The 9,273-nt window shown below is 38.7% G+C and overlaps 1 pseudogene; it reads right to left on the bottom strand.

Annotated features, from left to right (window-relative positions):
- Positions 1-565: 565 nt before the first annotated feature.
- Positions 566-2,723, bottom strand: LOC137631187 (piggyBac transposable element-derived protein 4-like; annotated as a pseudogene).
- Between the last annotated feature and the right edge of the window lie 6,550 nt (positions 2,724-9,273).

Here is a 9,273-nt window from a genome sequence, read left to right as displayed (position 1 = left end):
ATTTCGTTAAAAGTTCACCTGGACCCTTATAGAAGATGTACAGTCAGTTTTAAGTAAGAAATAATCAAAATAACAAAAAAATATATCCGCTAAGGGACAATAAATTTGAGAGGGCTGAGTTATCAGCCACTTTTTTCTTAGAAAGTGCTACATAACTCTCAATACATGAGCTCAATCACACTGAATATTACATAATCTATAGAAAATTTCATAAAGAACAGGAATATAACAAGATTATAGCACCTACAATAAAAAATGAGTCACAGGGGCAAGCAAAGGTAGAGGAGCTGTGCATGTCGCAGGCAGCATTTTTGGGAAGAGGAACAAGCTGTTAGAATGTATGCTTTCAAGAGGCAATTAGGCTTACTGAGCATTATTACTTTTGACTGAAATTCTACATGAATCTATTCAGGTGATACATGATAACTTCGAGCAAAAAAAAATTAGGAAAATAGGAATCTGTAAACCCCGAATGAACACTAAAATTGAGAGGGACGACTTTTCATGAAAATTATATATTCTCAAAACTTTGGTGCAACATGAAAGAAAATATGTGGTGTCTTACCTAGACATTTTTGCAATTGGCACAGCAGATAACCTGGTGGCTGGCACAGACAGGTTTATGACAATGAACACAAGAAATTCTGCTTTTCTTGTGGGTGTTGCTGGGACACATGTAACATCTTGTGCGCGTTTCCAACCTCGAGGACGCTGCTTCTTATGGTAATTCTGGAAGATTGAATGTTATTCTCATGATATGTTTCAGATCACGAGAGAGAAAAGTGAAGAGCCTGTACCTACGATTTACCCATTCGTAGCACAAGCCCTCTATCAGCTCCTTGTAGAACTGCCGCCTACTCTTCTTTGGAAGACTCGTGTTGTCGGTGTACATAATATAGGATTTGACCATCACCATGTTGAGCATTCCAAAGTAGTATGCTAGAGGCCACCGTTTTGTCTTTCTTGTGCTGGAACTGATGCTGCATAGCTGATCAAAGCAATCAACTCCACCCTTAGTTGCATTGTAGAACATCTGAATGTCAGATTTGTAGTTCTCGATGACTGAAGGCTGGTGGTGGAATGTCTACAGCAGAAGAACCCACTTGGTGGAGTTGACCCTCTGGCACTGCAAGGTGACGTTGTGGGCATAGGAGATTGCAGCCACAGAAGAACCAACTTCCATATTCTTGTTGATGACACACTGAGGAATATAGGGCTTCTGTCTGATGGTCCCTACCAGGTCCATGCCAACTTCCTTCAGCGACAGGGCTAAGGGCAGGGAGATGAACTAACTGTCTGTTGTCACTGTCCTTCCTCGTCTGTGGTATGGCTGAACAAGTTCCATAGTAAAAATCTCTCCTAACGTCATCCCCTTCGGAAGTTCAACACTCCCGTTGCCCATGTAGGGGATCGCATTGATCATGTAATGCGTGTCAGCATCACATGCCATGACCACCTTCAAGCCATACCTGGAGATAAGAAAAAACTATTGGTAAAAGTATAGCAATTATGAATAAATAAAAATCACTAAATAGAATAATAAAAATAATAACTGAAAATAAACAAAATATATCACAAACATATATATAAAACAAGTATTATCATAAATTATTTATGTCATAAATTTACTTACTTTGCTGTTTGTTTGGTATGTACATTTTGAAAGGGCATTGTTCACGGAAAGGAATCAACTGCTCATCAACAGTTATATGAGGCCCTGGCTTGTAGTTCTCCTGGCCGTGCTGGATGAGCATATTCCAAATCTTGCGAATTGGGGCCATCTTGTCTGTCGTGCGATGTTCCTGTCGAGTGGCACTGTCGTCGAAGCGGATGACTCGTAGAAGGAAGGCAAACCGGAGTTCAGTCATGACAGCTCTGTAGACGTGAGAGCTATCTAGCAAAGACCACATGTCCGATGTGGCCACATGGTTGTCCTTCCGTATTCCCGACAGGATCAAAAGACCAAGGAAGGCCTTCAGTTCCATCACAGAGACTTCCCCAGATGTGTAGCTATTAGCCTTCTTGAATTGTGGTCTCAGAGTCTCTATCTTCCTGTTGGTCTCTACACAAATGGCGTCAATCATTGTGGCGTCAAAGAAGAGACCAAAGAAATCACAGGGCCTTGTAATGCCTTGTACTATGGTGCTGGAATTCCCCCTGGGGATGTAATGGGTATCATATCTAGGCAGGTCTAGATTGGCATCCCGGTGCCAAACTGTACCATCCCTTTCCTTGACACACTCCTCTTTCAGCTTCTTGAAAGCAGTTCCTACAGCACCATGCAACTGGTCCCTTCTCCTTTTCATGCTGCGCAGTTCTCCATACGTCAAGTTCTCTGACGTTATGTCATGAGACATACCATGGGACGTAGAGGGTCTTGAAGGTGGGTCGTCAGGGTCATAAAAGTCTTCCTCGTCTACTGGCATGATGTCCAAATCATTCACAATAATATTGACAGACATACTAACATCGGAGACCACAGGCTTAGACTTCTTACAATGTTTGGAAGCAGGCCAAGGGTTGTGGGAACTTGTCGAAGCTGTCGAAGCTGAGGGGGACACCTTGGAGCTGCTTGAATAAAAACTTGAAGCATCGAAGTGAAATACCCCATTGTCCTTGTGGTCTTCATCAATCTCATGTGGGGCATCCTCTTCTTCCTCACTCTCACTTTCTGGAAGGTTAATGAACGAGTCTTCCTCGTAAAGTGCGTTCGAAGAAGCCATGCTCTGAAAAAAAAAAAAAAAAACTTAAAAATTAGGAAATCAGAATATCTGCCATATTTCCTTCTAGAAGCATGCCAGCTGGCTGCCGGTGGTTCTAGAAGTTTGGTAAATCTTTCACAAAAGTTGTATGAAAATATCAATATCACACATATAATGACAATTATGCTATAATCAATTATATGAAAACTTTGACTTTCACTAAACTCACGTGCAACGCAACGCTGGCTCGTAAATGATGGGTATACCCGTGAAAAATGTGTTGTGGCGTAAAGATGAACAGAGCAGCAGCTACAGCACGTCCGTCATCTGCAAGAGCGTATGCTCAACTGCTGATTCACGGGCTAACATTTTGACTAATAGCAACCCCAACTGCGCAGTTCTTAAAAATCGTTCTAGCGCAGCGTCCTGGTTATATATGCCAGCGTTACCTGTCCAGGGTTAAACTCAACAATTAGAGTGGATTGGCCTTTTCATAGACTCCTTATTAAATTTATTGCGAATAGTTGTTGTGGATGAGCACCATATTGAGTATATGAATGTGATATCTGGTGTTCCTAAGGGTAGTGTACTTGGCCCAATAATTTTCATACTACAGTATATACACATGATATCTTCAGTTGACAAAGAAACAGACTGAATGTTTTTCTCAAAAGTAAATTTGCTATCTAGAATCATGACTAAATTTTTTAAGAGTCATATAGAGTCAAAGAAACATAATATTATCAATGCTGATGTCTAGATGTTAAGGAGCTACTGTCCATGACCTACTAACAATCATACTTTGAGTCTTGTTACCTCTGCTAAGGAGGTTATGCGATCAGGTCGGTTGGTTTTTTGTCTGTGTCTGTGGACAGGATTACATCAAATCTACTTGACTAATTTTGATGAAATTTTCCCCAAAACAGATGTTGGGTCTCGGACAACCCCACTGAATTTTAAAGCTGATCAGGATCTGAATTCTAGATCCAGATTTGCTTTTTTCTGTGAGTCTTGTGACAGGATTGCATCAAAACTGCCTAACAGATTTCGATGAAATTTTCACCACAGGTAGATCTTAGGTCATAGACAACCACATGGAATTTTGGAGATGATCCTGATTCTAAGTACGGAATTGCATTTTTTGCCATTTTAAAGATATCAAAAGTACTCGATGGATATTGGCAAAATTTTCACCACAGAGAGATCTTAGGTAATGGGTGACCCCTTTAGATTTTGAAGATAATCTAAATCTGGATCTAGTTTATTTATTTATTTATTTGTGTCTGTCTCTCTGTGGACAGAGTTACGTTAAAACTACTCGACAAATATTGAAAAAATTTTCATCACAGATAGCTCTTGGCTCATGGACAGCCCCATTAAATTTTGGACATGTTCCGGATCTGGATTCTAGTTTATTCATTTGTCTCTGTGTCTGTGGACAGGATTATGTCAAAGCTACTCGATGGATTTTGACAATTTTCACTACAGATAGATCTTAAGTCATTTTGCAGATGATCCGGATCTGGATTCTAGATCCGGATTTGCATTTATTGTCATTTTAAAGATAATGTCAAAACATATTGATGAATTTTGACAATTATACCACAGATAGATCTTAGGCCATGGACGACTCCATTAACCTTTGGCAGAGGTCAGAATTCTGTGATTGCTCTCGTTATGGTTTAAATTCAGGCCCTATGATTTGCACTAGACACTACTTTTAGTTAGATCTCTATTAAGGTATTCAGCATCTCCAGATCTACATTCATGAGATGGAATTGATGTAGAGAGAGCTTGATCATATGCGTATGCAATGAGCTTATTTTTAAGGCCAAACCACCTATCATGTGTATGGGGTGTATGGGGTGTATTAGGAGGTGTACCATCTCAAGTATGAAGCAGCCGCATCCTTTTGGATGGCTTGGTACTTCTGATCATCACTAAACACTCAACTCTCACTTGTGGCTCCAAGAAGCTGTTTGAGCAACAGCAGCCACACCCCGGAAACCATCTCGGCTGATGGGCTAAACAAGTGAGGGTAGGTGTGGGGATAGCATATGTGTATTTCCCTCACTGATGAAACTCCACCTTCTTGGGAGTAGATCAACAAGAAGGTTGTTGCAAATTGTTAGCAATGATTCCAGTGTAAAAGCTCAAGAAATCTGCTTTTGAAACTTCTGTGATCTTACAGAAGGTTGAAATGGCCCTTAGTCCCATGCAGCCTTAAGTGGGAGAAGGGTGCGAAAAATCTCACGGCTAGAAAATATGAATACATTTATGAATTTAAAGAGTTAAGCTTAACATTGTAAATTGGAATGTCTGAACATTGAACCAGGTTGCCAAATTAGAGAAGCTCCTATCAGATTTTGTAAAATCTGTCTTGGAAATGTATGCACTCACTGAAACAAGACTTGACTTGATTCGAAAAGAGAGCATTAGATGGAGGAAAGTTTTTGCTACATTCTGGGAGAGAGAATGGCACTCTTTATCAAGGAGTAGGATTGCTTTTGAACAACAAGCTAGCCAACCTTAAGAGGAATGGGAACCAGTGGAGGAAAGAATTATCTGCAAGGCTGAAATGTAGCCATGGAAGTATGGCAATTACACTATAGTATACTATGCCCCTACTGATGAAGCAGATACTAATATAAAGGACAGCTTTTGTGGGAAATTATAGGTGGTGGTTAACAAGGTGCCAAAATCTGATATTCTTGTTTGTATGGGGTACATGAATGCAAAACTAGGTAATGATAATGATGTTTTACTGAATGCATGGGTGTCCATGGTGTAGGGAGAGAAATAATGATACTGATCTGTTTGCCAGTTTTTGTTTAGTTAATGAATTGATTATAGGCAGCACACTGTTTGAACACAGATATATGCGCAAATATACTTGAACGTCTCCTTGTGCAAAATAACCACAACTAAATTGACCATTTAGATATAAGTAGAAAATGTTAAAGCTCACTGCTGGATGTCGGATGTAGATGGGGAGCTGATATAGGAAACAACTACCAACATATTGTCTCAACATATAGACACAAGTAGAGGACAAGGAAAGTTAATGTAAACCTACCTCCCAGATAAGATATTGAAAAGCTAAGATAACCAACTAGTGAAAAGGATGATCATGTTATAGATTGCAGGAACAGATTTATAGTTTTAGAGATGTTACCTGATGAGGGTACACTCCGGCACGCTGTTCTATCATATTTTTCTTTCCTGTTTTTGAAGTTTTTATAGTTTATTGTTTATTACTTCTCATGAATTATTTTTATTTCCTTATTTTCTTTTCTCACGGGGCTATTTTTCCCTGTTAGAGCCATTGGGCTTCTAGCATCTTGCTTTTTCAATTAGGGTTATAGCTTAGTTTGTAATAATAATAATAATGATGATGATGATGATGAATATTCATTGTAAAAAAATTTGAAGAAATCTTCAGGAATCTACCAACATCAGAATAAAAGAGGGAAATTAAATAGGACAAACGAAAGGAATGAGTTGGGAAACATGGTAGTTGATGGAGAAAAGAATAGCAATACTTCGACTTTGAATCATTAGACATCCCACATCTGACCTTATTATGAACTATCTATGATCCTTGATAGTGAAGTAAAGAGATGAGAAAAAGCAAAAGAAGGTTCATAGACTCTTCTGCAGATGACTATGATTCTTGATAGTGAAGTAAAGAGATGAGAAAAAGCAATAGAAGGTTCATAGACTCTTCTGCAGATGAGACAGAACACAATCTAAATAGAGTAGATGGAAGAAGTACAAGATATGCATGTGAGGGTATTCGAGAAATCAATGGAATGGAAAGGGGACCATAGAGTGTGTGATATTGAATACGTAGATGATATAGTTTTAATTGCCTCTACAATCACTTAAATGCAGGAAATGATTAAATCGTTTAGTACATTCAGTCCTTGCTCTTCATGGGGCTAGGTAGCAGAGACGGGCGTGAAGAGCGAGAATCCGTGAATACGTGCTGTCCCACCAATTCACTGCTCATTGTCTACGTGCAGTCGATTAACACTAAGTACTGCCTAATATTTTTTTTACTTGGTTTTTATCACATTATAAGTATTTTGAAATTGAATGAAAATATATCAGTAAGTGCTCAGTGCATGTACACACGTGTACACTACATACTGGACATGGTAAGGCTACGGTGCAGTACAGTAAGTACTGCACATAACACTACAGTAGTCATCAGGACACTTATAGCAACAAAACACTGTTGTTCCTATCTAATATAACACTCGCTGTATGTTGTAGCAGTTTGTAGACTGTGCCTGATGTAGCACGCAAACTTCCTAGTGTCAGAATGCTGACCACACTCTAACTTCACACTACACAAAAAAGTATAGTGAAATACTCAGAGATTTTGGCATAAGTCAAGGAGGAAATGTGCACTAAGCACCACCCCTTGATTTTATTTGGGGCAACAGAACCCAGTGAGAACCTTAGAACTTCCCTATTATTTTATCTTGAGTATGCCGAATAGACATTTATAGTGTGGAGACTTTATTTAAATAATATTATGTAGCTCTAATTTCAGGTAAGATCATATAAATTAAGTACTAAATAAAAAAACAATGATGGGTTATGGAACTCGTCACCTTGTGTAATAGTGCACCATAATCAAAACACTGCTGTACAGAACAACAATATCTATTTCAAAATGAGAAAAGATAACTAGAAAAAATAATTTCCAATAATTTGAAATAGAAGTTCTCTGAAAATACTATTTAACAAAAATATACTCTCACTAATGGTAAGACAAAGTTACCTTTGATGAGGTTTTCCTAGTTGGCACTTCTTGGTTATACGCTCTCTTGTTAATGGGCTTCGTAAATTCGTACATCTCAGGATGCAAACATTGTTGGCTCTCAAGGACTACAGTAAACAGAATGTCAACATGTCACCTACTCTGTTTGCCAAATTTAAGTAAACACCATCAACATGTCTACCACATTATTGTGAAAATTAATCTAACGCAACTAAACTTTCATTCACTTTCCCATGGGCCCAGGTCCCATTATTCCTGCTTTTCTTTTTCAAAATAATATTCTCTATCGAGACCTGCACAACCAGAAAACTTCCTATGTCTCGTACTCTATCTGCAGGATGGGGAAGCAGAAGTTCTGGGGTTTCTAGCATCAGCTAAAATCTTTTGTAGATTCTCTGTGTAAGGAACACCATCAATAACCAAAGAAGGCCACAACTTTTTATCGATGGAAGTTGGATTACACTAGGGCTTTCTAAATAAGTCTCAGGATATTTTAGGATCCGGTTTGCTTTGGGTATCTTCGTAAGATATAGAATTCATATCACTTGTTTCATGATGACAGACGCCATTCACCACCAATTGTTAAATGCATGAGAATAGAAGTAGTTTGTTTGTCTAGATGGTATGTTGTTCGCTGCTGGGTGCAGGGTGCCATTAATCTGTAAAACAGAGGTGCCATGAGACAATTGAGAGGATAAAGAGTACTAAAAGGTTGTCAGAACAATACAAAACTGCAGTTCACAAAAAATTTTTTAAATATGACATTTGGAATAATTAGTATTTTTCCTGACTATACAAACCTGATATCTGTCATACAGAAGCACAACTTCGGCGACAGCACTATCACTACAGTACAGCTTGAGTACTGTAACTGTTCGCCGTTTTCCTACGATGACTAGCACTGTTTGACAACTCACCGCACACGTAGCCTACATTTACTTACTGTAGAGTACAGTACATGTACAGTAGTAATTTATGTACAGTACAGCACAGTATAGTCAATAAACAATACTATACATTACTGTAAAACTGTATTGTACAATATGCATATAATGTTACTGAATGTAGGATTAACTAGTGTACATATTTTATACAAAGACCGGTAACCATTATCTTACGAAGTTCCACGCAGCAATCTTAAAGCATGACGCAACTCCAGATGCATGATCTCTTGTGCAATACTGAAGGGAATCAAACATCTACTGTACAGTACATTACCCCGTAAATATAAACAATGTCTAGGAGTATGTACTAGTGTATACAAATACTTCACTTTTTTACATGAAAACTTGATTCTGCTCGAAAAGGACTGAAGCGGGAGATGCACATGTGAGGAGAGAGAATGCAAGAGATGGGCTGTTGTGCTGGCTGGAAAGGGAAGTGACGTGAAACCAGCCTGGTGCAAAGGAGGTTGTGCTTTTTGAAATCATCACACTGCAAGAGTACTTCTTGCGAACTTGCGAATATGTGGTTTTTATTATTTGATAGGTTATACGGTTCTCTGTGTTGCGAACGAGCGAAGTCGTTAAGAATGATCCCACAAAAGCGAGGGCAGACTGTACTGGAGGGGAGAAAGTTTAACTTGGTTATCAACCAGAGAAAGACTGAAGTCATGCAAATTTAGAGGATGATATTACCCAACTCAAACTTTCAAATATTTACTAACCATCGTTACCAGCAATGGATCAGTAGTTACAGAATTCAAGAGAGAATGGGGTGGACAAAACAAGCAATGGCATGCTAAAAAAGTTTGGAAGTCAAATTTAAGATCACTTCACA

Source organism: Palaemon carinicauda, chromosome 39 (assembly GCF_036898095.1).
Source record: "Palaemon carinicauda isolate YSFRI2023 chromosome 39, ASM3689809v2, whole genome shotgun sequence".
NCBI lineage: Eukaryota > Metazoa > Arthropoda > Malacostraca > Decapoda > Palaemonidae > Palaemon > Palaemon carinicauda.
Note: the sequence above shows the minus strand (reverse complement) of the source record. Positions and strands in the feature narration are given on the sequence as shown.